The sequence below is a fragment of the Papaver somniferum genome, chromosome 7 (genome assembly GCF_003573695.1).
Source record: "Papaver somniferum cultivar HN1 chromosome 7, ASM357369v1, whole genome shotgun sequence".
In the NCBI taxonomy this organism is placed as follows: domain Eukaryota; kingdom Viridiplantae; phylum Streptophyta; class Magnoliopsida; order Ranunculales; family Papaveraceae; genus Papaver; species Papaver somniferum.
The window spans coordinates 161205337-161212175 of record NC_039364.1 but is presented as its reverse complement, the minus strand read 5'-3'; the positions used below and the strand labels follow the sequence as shown (position 1 = coordinate 161212175).

At 38.0% G+C, this 6839-nt stretch overlaps 1 protein-coding gene across 1 annotated transcript in view; it reads right to left on the bottom strand.

The window, feature by feature from the left end:
• Positions 1 to 6839, bottom strand: part of LOC113298923 (mediator of RNA polymerase II transcription subunit 8-like) — a 14482-nt gene that overhangs the window by 6653 nt on the left and 990 nt on the right. The gene's annotated exons all lie outside the window — the stretch shown is intronic.

The window sequence follows — 6839 nt, the reverse complement described above, 5'->3', positions numbered from 1 at the left end:
TGTTAGGATTAGAGTAGAAATTCATTTCCTCTTTAAGGTTTGGAGGGAAAGAAGAAGTAAAGGGATAAAAGAAAAAACTAGGGTTTGTGCTTTTCTTAGCAAAAATGAAACTTTATAGTGACGATGAAGACTCTAGTAGTGATGAAGAAGTGGGTGCATCTGATAATCATGATTTCGATCCTACCAAATTGGATAATTTGTTGAATGAAGAAGAGCATGTCAACCAAATAATGCTTGAGGATATTATCCAAGCACAAGAACAATATCGTCGGGAAGAAGAAGGTGATAATGCTTCAAATAAACAGGTATGAGTTGTAACGATCTACAAACATGTATTTGCACGTCTCGATCACCCACAAAGGGAAAAAAAATTCAAAATAAATTCCCAGAATCGGTTTATTCGATATCACCACATAAAACGATTCTGGGTAAAATTCCAAAATTGGGTATCATAATCGGTTATTGTTCATCACCATATAATCCAATTGTAGTAAATTTTTTGCGCGATGGGCACGTGACCAAAATCGGTTTTTGTTGGTGATGTACATATGCCGATTCCTTCACTTGGATGTTCAAGTAAAATACACGAAGTTCACAACCAGTTCATTTACGTATATATGTAATCCGATTGTGGAGACGAAATGACACAGGAAAAAAGATGACGAAAATCGGATTACATGTTATGCAATGTGAACCGGTTGTGAAATATGGAAATTTTTCTCTGAAATCATCAAGTCTTTAATCAGACTTTATAGTTGATCGTATAATCCAATTCCTGACAATCGGTTGTCTCGATTGTGACACATAAACCGATTCTAAATCCTCAATATGTTGTATATTGTTGCGGCGTTCGACGAAGATCAGCCCAAACCCGTATCTCTATTGGGTCCCGATACATCTGCCCACTATTTCACCGATTTTCAATGGAAAGAAAGAAACGATGCAAAGCAATATGGTTTATAGACAAGGGCATAGAGATCAAATGCGCATTAGTTTTAGGTCGTCGTTCAAGTCAAGATCGTTTGGAACTTGTTTGTGAGAGAGGTGGAACGCAATAAAGTCACCGGGAAAAGAACAAACCATACGTGAAGAAGACGACTACATTACTAGATCAAAGAAGTATGATTGCTCGTTTAAGATTATAGTTAATAGACCCAATGGACCCAGTGGCAAGGTATACAAGCTCTATAAAGTGATGAATGGTTGTCATAATCATGATGATCCGGAATCTTTTATTGGACACGCGGCCGTTTGTGGGTTGAAACCACATCAATTGGAAACGGTAAGGTCGATGAAAGCGTGTAAATCAAGTGACATCCTTAGAAAGATTAAGGAGGATGATAAGGATAACTTGTCCAATTTGAGGAAAATTTACACGACAAGAGAAGCCTTTAGGAAGAGAGAATGGGATGGTAGAGCGGTTATGGAACAATCTCAGTGGTTAGATGATCAACACGGATACACAATGAGGAAGCAGGTATTGGAAGGCAAAGTGACTCGTATTTTCTTGGCGCATCTGGAGATGATCAAGTTGACCCAATGCTTCTATTAAATCTTGTTAATAGATTGTACATACAAGACCAACAAGTACAATATGTCGTTGTTAAACATTGTTTGCCATACTTCTGACAAGCAAACTTTCACGGTATCATGGGGGTTTATGGATCGGGAGAATGATGTGAGTTTTACTTGGATGCTAGAGACCTTGAAGGGAGATATACCGTGGCGATCAAACTCCAAGGATCATAGTAACGGACAAGGACCAAGCACTAATGAATGCTATAGGAGTGATTTTTCCGGACGCTGAGCATTTTCTTTGCATATGGCACATACAATGAAATATTAGAAGTAATTGTAGGGGTCATATCCAAAGCCAAAGCCACAAAAAGGTACCGCTCGTGAAAAGGCGGAAGATGAGCGTCTTTAAAAACTAACTCCGGAACAACGAGAGGAGGACAAGAAGAAAAGCAAATCAGAGTATGAAGCGAATGGGTTACTATGGAAGGCTTCTCAACATCATTGGGATTTAATGGTACAATCAATGTCCGTGGTCGAGTTTGAATCTTATTTGGAGAGTTTCATTGGGCTATGGAAGAAAGATTACGAGAAATGTGTGGTTTATTGCTTGAAGAAATTGTTGGATCCGTACAAGGAAAAATTTGTCTATGCTTACACCTACCAACACATGCATTACAGGAATGAGGCGACAAGTATCGCGGAAGGATCTCATGGACATTCGAAGAGCTTGCTCTGAGGGAGCCAAAATAGTGTGGTTACGGTCATCCATGAATACACCAAGTCTTATATCGTCAAGATAACCACGCAAATGGAAGAGAGTAGGATGAAGATCATCACAAGCTACAAGGATTACCATTGGTTTATTAGATGTTTAAACTATAGGGCGTCTCACTGGGCAATCATTTCTATGATGAAGGATTACAAATATTATGTGGAAAACGATATGGGGAGAAGGATAATTGTATGTTCATGTATGACGATGACGGCCTTGGGATTTCCGTGTCATCACATGATTGCGAGGTACCAACAAGGAATTCCTTTTGAAATCATTGATCCATTTTGGAAGCAACTAACTTTCAAACCACAACCAACCGAAGAACCACTCGAATCCTTTGTGGACACGGATATTGGAAGACAAATCATCGAAAAATTCGCAAAAAAGGATGGCTTGGCACAACAAGTTTTGATGTACGACTTAAAACTAGCCGCTAACCCCCATATGGTACCGGTCGGAGAACCAACGGTGCTACCGCCGACGGGTAGACCACCTACCAACATGGATAGGAAGGAAGAAAGGAAAGAGTTTAAGGTTGCAATGAGTATCGGGAAAAACCCGTTATTGAGTCATAAAAGAAACTTTTATCAACATAAGTACGAAGACGCTAAATATGAAGAGGCGCAGGTTCCAAAAAAAAGGGGTCGACCAAAGAAGGGGAAAGCGGGACAAGTAGCGCACAAGCCAAGACAAATGTTCCAAACGTTCCTTCACAAATTGAGCATGAAGAGGCACCGGCTAAGAGGAAAAGGGGTCGACCAAATAAGGGAGAAAGCGGGACAAGTAGCGCACATATGGTCATTTCAAATGATCCAATCCCTCATTCGCAACATGAGGATCCAATCGATCCTTCTCAACAAAGTCAAGCGCCAACAGTAAACGATGAGCCAAACTATATAATTGTTCCTTCTCAAGAGAGTACAACACGAGTATCAAGGATACGTGCATGGAAGGAACAAGCAAAACAAATGAGTTCTATGGTGACTCTAAGGACCGCTCTTGGTGATGGAAGCACGCCTAGGGATGAACGAGGTAGACTCCATCGAACGTGTTACACTATATTCGAGGATTATTATTCGAAACTTCCTAAATTCAATAAGCCCTATGTGTTATCTACCGACGATGTGGATGCGGATTGGAATTGTAGTTACCACGTTGCGTCGGAACAAATAGGTCATATAAGTTTGGCGGACGATGAGAACCTAACCCAATGTCAATATTTTAGAAAGACGACGGCCTTACGCCTACAAGAAGACAAGGATTTTTACATTTCAATGATAAAGGAAGGATCAAGAAAGGTCAAAGAAGTGAGATTTGACGAAATGGTTGCTAGTGTTGAAGGTCCAAAGGGGAATGGACCAATTACCCAGAGTATTGGATGAGCATGCCTCTATGTGGTCATCTGGCAGAAACGTGGAGTTGCGTTGTTCATTTATTTGGTCAGGGAACATATTATACATACGCCTCCAAGTACACCATTTGGGATGAAGAGCTTAAGGATCGGAGATTTTTTTTATTCAACCCTAACAACATACATTATATCGGTCTCAGGATACGTGAAGATTGTCCATTACCACCCCTGTGTAGGTTTCATTATGACTCAGAGCTCACCAAGAAATGGATTGAAAAATACGAGCCCAACATGAGGCGTTGGGAAAATTTATTCGAGCCGGATCAAGTGAAGGGTCTCCAAGAACTTGAACTATCAGATGCTTATATTTTGAACTATCAGATCAAGTGAAGGGTATCCAAGAGTTATTGTATGTTGCAAACCGAACCAAGCTTAATGAATGAAAGTGATTTGTCTTTTTTGGGTACATTGGACTCATGAAATTTGTAACATAATCGGTCTTTTAATACGTTTTTAAAGTCCAATTTTGGAGGCAGTTTGCTGCAGCTTTTTCAGAATCGGTTTATACTACAACTGCTATAAACCGATTTTGAATTCAAACAATAATCGGTTTACGAAGGAACTATTATAAACCGATTCTGAACAAAACTTGTCTGGGATTCTTTCAGAATCGGTCTTTGTGGAAGATAATGTAATCCGATTTTTGGAAGAAAAAGTTACAGAAGAACACACAATTTTTAATTAAATAACCGGATTACATATGGTTTAACATGATACGAGATTCTTTCAGAATCGGTCTTTATGGAAGAAAATGTAATCCGATTTTGGGAAGAAAAGTTACAGAAGTACAAACAATTTTTAACTCAATAATCGGACTACATATGGTCCAACATGAACCAATTATGCATCATTTCCACTTTTCATAAACTCTTAAAACTGAAACTAGCACGGTTCTATTTCTTAGTGTGAGCTTCAACTATCAATGCTACTTCTAAATGATAAAACTGCTCTCCTCTCCAAGCGGTATATTCATCCTGTACCGCGAACCTGTCTCATCTATGTCTAGCGAGAATCTCGTTGTACTTAAGGAATAATTTCCTAACATGATTCGTCCTTTAATAAATGTGGGCCGGTTCATAATTATAGCGTGGTTTCTTGCTCGTCTGTTTAACGAAAGGACCCCAACCAACTTGAATCCAAAATATACTCTCATCTTGATGTTCTTTGGGAAGATCCTTGACTATGTAATAATTTTTAACCCATTGGGTCTCTTCCTCAACATCCTTCATTCTTTCCCTTAGTTGGAATTGCTCTTGACCTCGTTTCTTTGCCTTGAGTTTCCCTTCATATTTTATCGCAGCCGATGACGATGATATGGTTTCTTTTGTAGTTATTTGTTAGCTTAACACTTCATCCATTACATTAATATATTTGATAGGTGATGAAGACGAAGTCGCGTTTGTAGTTGTTTGTTCGCTTCTTTTGCGTATCTCTTCTTCCATTGCCGCAATTGATTTGGTTGTTCGTTTGCATCTTCTAAGTATGTGTTCGATTGAGTTAGTAGTTGTTGATGATGGACTTGACATCTTCAAATGAAAAAATTAACAATGGAGAAAGATTTCTTTGGATTAGGTAGTGTATGATAGAGAATAGGCTATCCTCTTTATATACACAAAGTACAAACGACTATAATTTCAAAAAAAAAAAAAATAGTCGTTAACAGTCACAATCGGATTATATAGATGCACTAATAATCCGATTCTTGATTTCTCTATGAATCCGAACTTGAACCCAGAATCGGTTGATGTGTGCATTATAGTAAACCGATTGTGGTTGATGTTCATCACATCAACCCAGAATCGGGTTATGTAGGTACACAATAAAAACCAATTGCTTGTAACATCAACCACAATCAGACTAATATGGTGCACACATAAACCAATTCTGGGTGGATTTTTAGAAATTTTGATGAGTGAATTTCAAAGATTTAGAGGTAAATCATTATAGAGTACCTCTTAGAAAGAATGGATTAAAGGAATTTAACTCAATCACTTGAATTGTTTGTTTTTGGGTTTTTTTTTCAAAACCCAAAAATAAATTAAATTTCAATTGTTTTTTGTGATTGATTAGGTTTTAGTTTTTATTTTGATGGAAATTGAAAAAAATTGAGTTTTGATGAATGATTTTTGTATTTGTTAATTAAGTGATTATGATTTTGTATTTGTATTATAATAATTAACGTTTTTTTCAAGATTAATTTAGTATTTTTACCATCATTTAGACACTCCGTATCTTTCTCTTTAGGTTGGTTGAAGTAATTCACAGGCCCCAATTAATCCCTATATGCCTCAATTTAGCGAGGATCTCTTAGCATAGAGTAGCACCAAACCATATCAATCTGCAGAACCGACACATTGTCAATCTTCTCAATTACCGCCGGATCACACAGAACAAAAGACTCCTCCACCATGTTAAGCACGTCTAGTGCATCCCTATACTTTTGTTGCTTAATCAAATGTGCCCCATTCGCGTGCAGCATCAGCCCGATCATCATCCCTTGCCTATCAGTCTCGGAACCCAATAGAAACGTCTCTCCATTCTGATTCTCCAGTTCCGTATTAAATTTTCAACTGGAAAATAAGAAGGAGAAGAGGATGAGCAAACACAGGCGATTGATGATGGTGAAAGCTACTGAGGGGTTTCTAACCGTAGCTAAACTCCGGGGGATTTACAGTGTGAAAATCAAACCGTATTAAAATTCAGTTGAGGTAACGGTGGGGTTTTCAAACGTAGGGAAAACTTTCGGTGTGGTTTTCCAACCGTATGCAAAGTAAATTTTGATTTTGATTTTTTTGAAAATTTAACATCGGTAGGAAAACCTAACCGTATACATTGCAGACGATTGGGAGTTCCTATTTTCCCAACTGTAGAAATTTTTTACGGTAAGGAGTTCATATTTTCCCAACCGTATAAAGTTTTGAAACTAATTATTCAATCTCTAATTTAATCAAATCTAACCTATTTATGAGATCAAAAACAATAAAAAAGGGTTGGGTTTTCGATCCTTTTCCAGTTAAAAGTTATTTCTAGTTGAGAATCGACGGATTAATCGTCGTTGAAGGAAAAAATAAATAAAAAAAAGGCGATGGAGGAGAAGAGGAGACGGTTTTTTTTTTTTTTTGGGGGGGGGGGGGG